Consider the following 9915-nt stretch of genomic DNA (forward strand, 5'->3'; position numbering starts at 1 on the left):
CTACGGTCTTCGTTAGAGGTTGGGGCAGCGATTTCAAGACAGAGGAAATGCTTGAAGTCTTTGGTCTGCAAAACAAGACACTGCTAGTGAAGAAATGGGAGGTCTTCCACAGAGAGGAGAACAAAGACGGGACTCTCCTTGTGGTAGGCTTGGACAGGTCTTCAATGGCAAGTCTGGCCAAGACTAAAGGCAAGGCCCACTACGTGTCAAACGCTGTCTACTTCAATATCGGGAAGGCGAGGATCGGAGAAGAAGAAGCCAAAAAGAGCAGCGAGGGAGATAAACCCAACAACAATGGCGAGGGAGTCGAGGAGAAGATCACTGACTCCCAAGAAGATCGCCTTCTGGATGAAAAATGATTGAAGTCATCCAGATAAACCTCCATCGGAGTGAGACGGCAACAATGGCTCTGATGGAAAAACTAATTAAAGGTAATATACACATTGGTCTAATCCAGGAACCATGGACTGTTAAAAACAAGGTCTCTGGTTTAAACCACATAAATTACCAACTATTCTATGCAAATACAGGTTCCCGACCGAGAACCTGCATAATATGTCACAAAAACTTATGCTTTTTATTCTCTCCAGAGTTGTCAACACCGGACGCAACCATACTGAAGCAGGGGAATGGGAACATTTACCTGGCATCAGTCTACCTCCCGTTTGACTCGCCGATACCACCACCAACGGCGGAGCTGCAACGACTGGTGAGAAGAGCAAAAGAAACAGGTAACGAAGTACTGATTGGTAGCGATGCTAACTCACACCACATTGCGTGGGGTAGTACTAACACTAACAAAAGGGGTGAAACCCTTTTAGACTATCTGAATACTAACGACCTAATCACTCTTAACATAGGCAACAAACCTACCTTCGTTAATAGAATTAGAGAAGAAGTTTTAGACATAACAATATGTTCAGCGAACCTAATAGACGAGGTACAAGAATGGAGAGTTTCACAAGAATATTCCTTCTCGGACCACAGATATATTAGGTTTAAAATCCTACGGCCACCGCCGAAACCCATATATTTTCGAAACAAGTCCAAAACAAATTGGATAAAATTCGGAAAACTACTCAAAGAGAGGCTAGGGCAACAAAACTATGACAACCTAAGCACTGACGATTTAGACAAAAATGTCAACTTTTTAGCGGAAGCACTAGTAAAGTCATTCGAAGAAAGTTGTCCTCTTCGAGAAAGGAAATCTGCCTTCGAAAAACCCTGGATGACCGGGGAGATTCGAAATAAAGGGAAAGAGGTCCGAAAACTTTATAATAGAGCACGCCGCAAGAAATCTACAGTATACTGGGACAACTTCCACGATAAGCAGAAAGAATACAACAAAATTACAAGAACCGCCAAACGCAACTCCTGGATAACCTTTTGTGAACAGGTCGATAGCGTAAACGACGTCTCAAAAATAAAAAAGTTTCTGTCAAAAACCCACACTCAAGCCGAAACGATGGTAGACAGTGATGGCAACAGGATAGAACAACTGAAGAAACAATACGGCTCCTTATGAAGGCTCACTTCCCACCGAACCCATCCATAAGTGACGACGTTACGGTAACAATGGAAGCAAGATCTGTGGAACCCAAAATCGATGAATCAATGGTACGAGATGCCATAAAGAGCTTCTCACCATATAAAGCGGCAGGGCCAGACAACGTCTTCCCTGCGCTTTTACAAAAAGAGGTCGACTATATATCACCATATTTAGCGGCACTCTTTAACGCATGTATAAGGTTTGCGTACACACCCAAAGCCTGGCAGGAGGCCAGGGTAGTCTTCATACCCAAGCCCGGCAAGGCAAACTACGCAACACCAAAAGCCTACCGGCCAATTAGCCTTACTTCATTCTTACTCAAAACCATGGAACGGACAATCGACACCATGATTAAGAGCAGCATCCCCAATGACACGCTGAAATATAAACAACATGCGTACGTAAAGGGGAGATCAGTGGAAACCGCTTTACATGAGGTAGTACACCACATCGAAGGAACTTTCGATAAGAAAATGTACACTTTAGCAGTCTGCATTGACATCGAAGGAGCCTTCAATAATGTCAGCACCGAAACACTTATCCAATCCTTAGAAGCCTTTAGTGTTGACCAGGCAATTATAGCCTGGGTCAACCATATGCTAAGGAATAGATGGATAAACTGTAGCCTACAAGACATAACTATCAGGGACAAAGTAGGACAAGGGACACCGCAGGGAGGGATACTGTCACCACTCCTGTGGGTCACAACTATCAGTAGTCTCTTAAGGAACTTAACCGAGGATGGTTTTGAACCAGTCTGTTATGCAGACGACGTTATAATACTTCTAAGGGGAAAGAACCCTAACTTACTATGCAGGAAGGCTGAAACGGCGCTAAACATCGCTTTTAATTGGGCGAAGCCGAGGGGTCTAAACGTAAATCCGGACAAAACGGAAATATGTCTCTTCACTAGAAAGACAAAAATAGGACAGTACGAAGAACCAATCTTTCAAAACAAAGTGATAGCTATATCAAATAAAGTCAAATATCTAGGTGTCATCCTAGATAGAAAACTTAGATGGAAAGACCACATACATCAACGGGTCGAAAAGGCCCATAGATGCTGGTCCTTCTGCAGAAGAGCCGTGGGCTCTAAATGGGGTTTCAACCCAAAGATGGTACACTGGATCTACAAAAGCGTTATTAGGCCAATTCTAACTTACGCGTCTGTAGTCTGGTGGACAGCAATGGACAAAAAATGTAATGTAATAGCACTACAGAAAGTCCAAAGAACTTGTTGTCTAGGCATATGCGGGGCAATGCGGACAACACCAACCAGGGCATTGGAAACTATTTTGTACATACACCCAGTTGACATCCAAATAAAATACGAAGCGGCCATCGCAGCTTTAAGACTTAAAGCCATGGATGAGTGGATCGATACCGGACACAACACACCGCACGAAAATATACTACAGACTACGATCGGATACTCAATTAGCCAAGTCAGATCGAATACCTGAAACAAGAGTAATCACATTGTGTGAAATCATGATACCGGACAGAGACTCATGGAACAGCGGAACACTAGCACACATGCCTCCGGGGAACTGTTGTTACACGGATGGCTCCCGGCTAGCGGGAAAGACGGGACTGGGACTTTTTATTGAAGAACCGGGGACTGAAATTTCTCTTCGCCTGCCAGATCACAATACGATCCTACAGGCGGAGGTTCAAGCTATAACGGAGTGTCTAAGATGGTTAAGCTCTAACTCAGGGCATAATAACATAAACATCATGACAGATAGTAAACATGCTATTAATGCAATATCATCCAAAACAGTTACATCAAAAACTGTATTGGAATGCGTAAAAACAATAAACAACTTCTCACGACACGGTCTTGTACGTATAATATGGGTACCGGGTCACTCAGGAGTCATAGGAAACGAGATAGCCAACCAACTCGCCAGACGTGCTACTGACCTAATCAACATAGATGTGAACAGTGCAAAACCTTTTAGCGCGTCACGTCTAGAAATGAGGTCATGGGCGAAAGAGGCGCACAAAACACTCTGGAATAACGAGAGGATTGGAAAAAACACAAAAATCTTATGGGGAGACCCAAATGAGGATAAGACTAAGCAAATACTTACGCTAAACAAGAAAGAATTAAGCAGACTGATAGGCATTCTTACAGGACATCTTAACCTGCAGTCACACCTACACAAGATTGGGTGCTCGGGAAGTAGCAGGTGCAGAGCGTGTGGGGAAGACAACGAAACGTTGGAACACTTCCTATGTCACTGCCCGGCCTTTGCATGCATTCGAACCCAATTCTTGAAAATCGACACTATTCCTGAACTAAATGACCTAAGGGGGTGTGAATGGAAAATACTAAAGGACTTCAGTAAGAACACAGAATTCCTAGAAGAATAGAGAGAATAATTCAATCTAAATAACTTTCCTTCCTAGAGCGCACAACAGGCCTCCTATTGGCTTAAGTGTATGTCCCACAACGGACATGTGGTGGTGTAAACCACCCCTCTTTTTCAAACTAACTAACTAACTATGGAGAATAAGGCAGTAAGAATTTAAGGTTGCATCTTTTGGATTCGATCAAATTTTTTATGTCATGTCGCTTGTGTATTTGAGCGTTATTTTCCAACTCGGGATAATGTGAACATCCAAAACATCCAAAACTCTCGACAATGTGAAGTAATTACAAACAAAATTTTGGAACATTGAAGGAAAATAAGCGTGGAGGAAATAGAACTAAGTTGTTGACACCACAAGTGTGATCGAGTTCCATATAGAAAGTCAACCTGGAATTACCCTCAAAGCCATAAAAACTAAACTGTTGAGAGAAAATGAAATAAATATTTCCACAAGCTGCGTTTACGTTTAAGATGGCCTCTATTGAAGTAGAACGAATGAATGACTCCAGAACATTAGGCTTGAGACAAAAATATGCTCAAGACTTTACAAAATGGATACCCCAACAAGGAGAAAAATTAATATTCATTGATGAGTGTGGATTTAATCTTCACATACGAAGAACCCAAGCCCGTTCAAGACAAGGAACAAGAGCACACATTGTGTTGCCTACGGTCAGAGGTCGTAATGTCACTATAATTGCAGCAATAAACAACGCGGGAGTTGTACATCACACAATCGTTTCCAATTCCAGTGTCAATGCAGATAGATTTAAATTATTTATAGAAATTTTTTTTTTGAGAAAATCAATCCGGAGTTGGAAAATAACGCTCAAATACACAAGCGACATGACATAAAAATTTGATCGAATCCAAAAGATGCAACCTTAAATTCTTACTGCCTTATTCTCCAATCCTAAATCCAATCGAAAATGCATTTTCAAAAATAAAATTATGTCCAAGAGCTGAGCTGTGTGACGTTTCAATGGAACATAACATTGTTGATGTAATCGAGCGAAGTATTCAAAAGCTTACTCGGCAAGATTGTTCTAACTACGTTATGGACATGGTTTTGAAAATCCCACAAGCTGCAAGTCGGGAACCCCTTCATTAAGATAAGCAGTTACCTTATCATCAACAATTTATTAAGTCAAATATGTATTTCGCATTTAGGACCGGGTATTCAATTCTTGTTCTTAAATATTTATTTATTGAAATGTCAAGAAATACAGTTTGCATTACTATTTATTTAGTTTTATGTAGTAAAGATATTAAATGAAATCACACCGAATTAAAGAATATTTATGTTAATTACATAGCCATACAACTATATTTGTTAATATTCTTTGATTTAATTTTCAAATATTAGTTTAAAATTACTGCAAATATTATATTTCCTTAGATAAGAATAAAGGTTTCATTTAATTTGGAAAAAGTTGCATTCTATTTGTAAAAGGTTTCATTTCAAATGGAAAAGGTTTCATTTAATTTGGAAAAGGTTTCATTTAATTTGGAAAAGGTTTCATTTAATCTGGAAATGCTATATTATAATACCGCTATATAGAACATCAACCATAATTATTCAATTGCTATATTACAGTTAACTATATCAAGTGCTTGATGTTCACATATATGTAATGTTTGTTGCTCAACTACAAACAACAACACCAGCCAACAAACAAATCGGAGTGTGTTCCGTATACAGTAGTTTTCGTTTATAGTCCACAACTATAGTTGCACAACTTTTGTGGACTATAAGCGAATTTGGACCATATCCGAATTTCGTTTTAAGTCCATTACTGGTTTATAACTGAATCGTGATATAATACACGTCATGGACTATACACAAAACATGTACTTTTCTAAATAAAATTTAAGTTTATTAAAACAAATTCATATATTTATTTAAAATAAATAAATTGTTTAAACAATAACCACTGCATTCTGGCCACGCATTTCATTAAACCATATAAGAAGCGCCTTTTCAATATCAGGGTGATCACCTTTTCTTTGACGCAATGTTTTTAGATTGCACGAATTGGAAGCTTTTTTAATTTTTGAACTATTTTTGATTATTTTATAAACTGTTGATTTATTTACTCTATACTTGGCACTCAGTTGTCCACATTTCATATTATTTTCTTCATAGTCTTTCAATAATTTTAATTTTTTCTCCACACTCAATGTAACGCGCGTACCCATTTTCACAACTTCTATGAATCTAGCAATTTTTGACATTTATAAATGTTGCCAGAAATCCAAATGCCATTCAAGTTCAAAAAACTGGGTGACCTATATGAATATTTCAAAAAACAGGTGCCAGAAATCCAAATGTCATTCAAGTTCAAAAAACAGGGTGGCTTATATGAAAATTTTTTCTATGCAATATTAGTTTTGCATGCACAGAAAATGTGGCCTATAAACGAAAATGGACTATAGGCGAAGTGGACTATAGAACAAATAATTTGTATGAATTTGGAAGAAAAATGTCAGTAAATAGTACTTTTTTCGCTTATATCCGTTTTTGGCCTTTAAGCGAAATTGACTATAAGCGAAAACTACTGTAACAACATTAGACTGTTCAAGGCCATTTCAATGGTCATAAATAAAGACATGTGTCGATACTTATTTATTACACGATCAATTGTTTGCATTGTTCAGCTGAAGTTACCACCGTTCATGATTATGATAATGGAAATCGAATTATAATTGAACATAATTGTCGGGTCATTAGGGGTTCACATATGTAAATTTATAACAAAAAAATCATACACGATTTATTTGTAATATGAAAATCAGTTCAAGTCAGCTACAATGAAGTTGACCAGTAGTCCGACTTTGTCTAGCTGTCAGTGCAAAGTCGAACCGAAGAAGAGTAAAAAAAAAACGATGTAATAAACAAATTGAGGCCGATGTGGGCAAACGAAGTGTTAGGTGCTCCAGATAAGTTTACAAAGCTGGAGAAAAAATAATTAAAAAAAAACAACAACAAATTGCCGAATGAAATGAATATTTACACTTATCGGAAAGTATTGTAATGATGATGATAAAAATAATACTGGTGGTGGTCGTACCACCATTACAACCACCAACCTTGAATTCAAATTCAAAAGATCAATAAAAAAAGAAGCATTGCCTCAAAGTAGCAACGGAACGGAACCATATGAAGAACCCACATGGACATACATATGTGAAACCACAACAAAAACGAAAATAATGAGTATTTACCGGCAAATAAGATGCCGGTTCGGTTTGATTCTAAAGGCGCCAATTGTTTTCGGAAGATAACCACCAAATGGCGATCGCATTACAAAGACCCAACTTGACCTGGCCTGGGGAACTGCATGACGTAAACCATCAATGGGTCATCTATCATAGAAAGGTGTAAAATGGGCAATAAAAACAGAAATCCCCTTCAATGCAGAAGATCTAAAGATGATTTAATGCCAACGCCCTCCAACTCTAGGCTCAATGAAGCAGCAGCAGCAGCGGACCACAAGAGGGATGGATACTCAACGATGATAATTAATAAAAATAAAACAAATAAGAAGACTAGATCGGAATGAAGATATTCCATTGAGTCATTTACATCTTACTTCCAGTCTCTGAAAATAGAACGAATGAATTATCATACAGATGGATCCCCCATATGAAAAATATTTTGTTTTCCTGTTGATATCTGTAGGACATAAAAAAGATAGGTTATGGTCGAATCTATTCCAACTAATTAAGGTATTTGGTGAATTAATTAGAAATGGTTGACAAAGGATTTTACAAGGATACGACGGATAATAGGACCGCATTTTTGTTTTAATTATGTTCTCCCCCGAGCGAGCCAGGGAAATCGAATACCCAACAAAAAGGGTCAAATTGTGACCGGGAGTGAAGATAAAAAACAACAACAAAAAATAAAACAAGTGCTTCGATGGAATGAAATGAGCTAATTAAGTCATTAAGGTGGTAGAAACAGTAATCAGGCATACATTTTAAAAATGCACACACTCACTCACAGCTTCACTTCGGTAAAACATTTCATTACCTTTTTTGTACCCTCATAAAACAAGCAAAAAGGACAACAATACCTGGTGGTGAATGATTGTAGCCGACCGCAAATCGGTCATGCTGCGTATTTTTGGACAGTAGAAAAAAAGTCAAAGCAAAACAAAAGGTGGTCGGTGGCCAACAACAGCGGTCTGTCGGTCGGTCGATCAGTAGTCACAATCGCAAGCTGGTTGGCTGGCTTGCTGGTCGGCCGGTCGGTCGGTAAATGTTAAAGGTCAACATTTCAAACATTCCTCTTCTTAGAATCTTTTATTCCAAAAACAAAACGAACGAACAACAATGAGCGCATAACTCACAAATACTGCCAAGAAACAAAAGCACACACAAAATGAAAACATCTTCTTCGCTGGTCCTTTTTATGCCATAGAAGGCTGTTTAAATTTTGGCTTGTGTTTAAATTTAGCAGGTGATTATCAAAGTCGGACTAAGACATTGTCCACTACACTTGTTTTATATTTCGATTTAAATTTAAAACAAATGTAGGGACAAAAATATAAAAATCGGTTTTTAATGAAGACCATCTGAGTTAGGACTCTATTAAGAAAATTTAAAATCTAGCAACAACTGCAACTATCTAGTAAACCAGCTTTCAGTTATTTTAAATACCTACCGCATCCAAACAAAAAAAAAATATAATAATAATAATAATAAGATCAAATGATTTTTCACGTGTATCTATGGATTATGGTTATTCCCAAAAATTTATTTTTTCCAGGAGTTAGAATATGAACAGTTCAATATCTATATAATTTGTATTTAAAAAGGAAATTAGAAAGCTGTTATTTGGTTTAAAGAGTAATAGTAATTCCAGCGATTTAAAACTGATTTAATCAGTGAAAGGAGTTAATACCGGTTCCAAAAAGGACCACGTACTTCGCTTCAAATGATCCTTTGGCTTCAATTATTATTGGTACGAGAATATTACTCAACGAATATATAGACTAATATTTAATATTTAGACGTTTCAGTACGAATTTCCAAAATACCAAGTAGAAAAGTGTCACTCGATGTTACCGACCGATATATACCCTTGCATTTTTATTTAATTTATAGTTTTTCAAAATGGCAACAGTTTGTCATGGAGGTACCTGAAATGATGGACCTATATATGCCTATGATATCTTAATATATAAAAGAGTATAGTATTAATTTAAATTTTCAATGTCAATTTATTTATTTTTTTCATGAATGGGAACCTAGCCACAAGACCATGGTCGGTTCCAAAAACCACTATACATCTACTACTCCAAAAAGTAGAGTGATTAAAAAAGTGAGTGACTGACAGATCATCGCCCAGCTGAAGCTGGAGTTTGAAATTTTGAGTGCGGATTATTGTGGGTATGTAGGCGTGAGATAAGGCTGGATTTTTGGAAATTCGCACTAGAGAGGTACGAAAAGTATTAAATGTGGTAACCTTTGTATGAATCAAAGGGGAAGAGCTAGAATTCTGAAATTTGGAATGTGGACCACTGATGGAAAGTTATAAAGATGTAAAAAAGAGTTTTTGGAAATTCGACCAATTTTTCGTACACTTAAAATGTACTAAACTTTACTAAATTTAGATTTAATTGTATATTTTGAACATATATAGCAAGAATTTTGAAATTGTATATGGAATACAGGTTAGGAAGTGGATTAAGGTAGCTTTAAAAAATCGTACTTATATGCACGAAAAGAATTCGTACTTATGGAAGCGAAAAGTATTAAATGGCGTTCAATTTAGTACAATTTGTATTCTGGGTGAACGGATAAACCTGAACACCTGGAATTTGGAATTAATATTGCTATTGAAGATTGAGTTATAAAGTTTCGTATTGTATGCACTAGATTTAGTACAATTTGTATTTGGGTGAACGGAGAGATCTGGAAACCTAAAATTTGTAATAGTGTAGAATTGAAATATGAAAGTATAGTACTTATGTCTACTAA

This window comes from Musca vetustissima, unplaced genomic scaffold (assembly GCF_032173495.1).
Source record: "Musca vetustissima isolate MV318-11 ecotype Yass unplaced genomic scaffold, APGP_CSIRO_Mvet_v1 utg6593, whole genome shotgun sequence".
Classification (NCBI taxonomy): Eukaryota; Metazoa; Arthropoda; class Insecta; order Diptera; family Muscidae; genus Musca; species Musca vetustissima.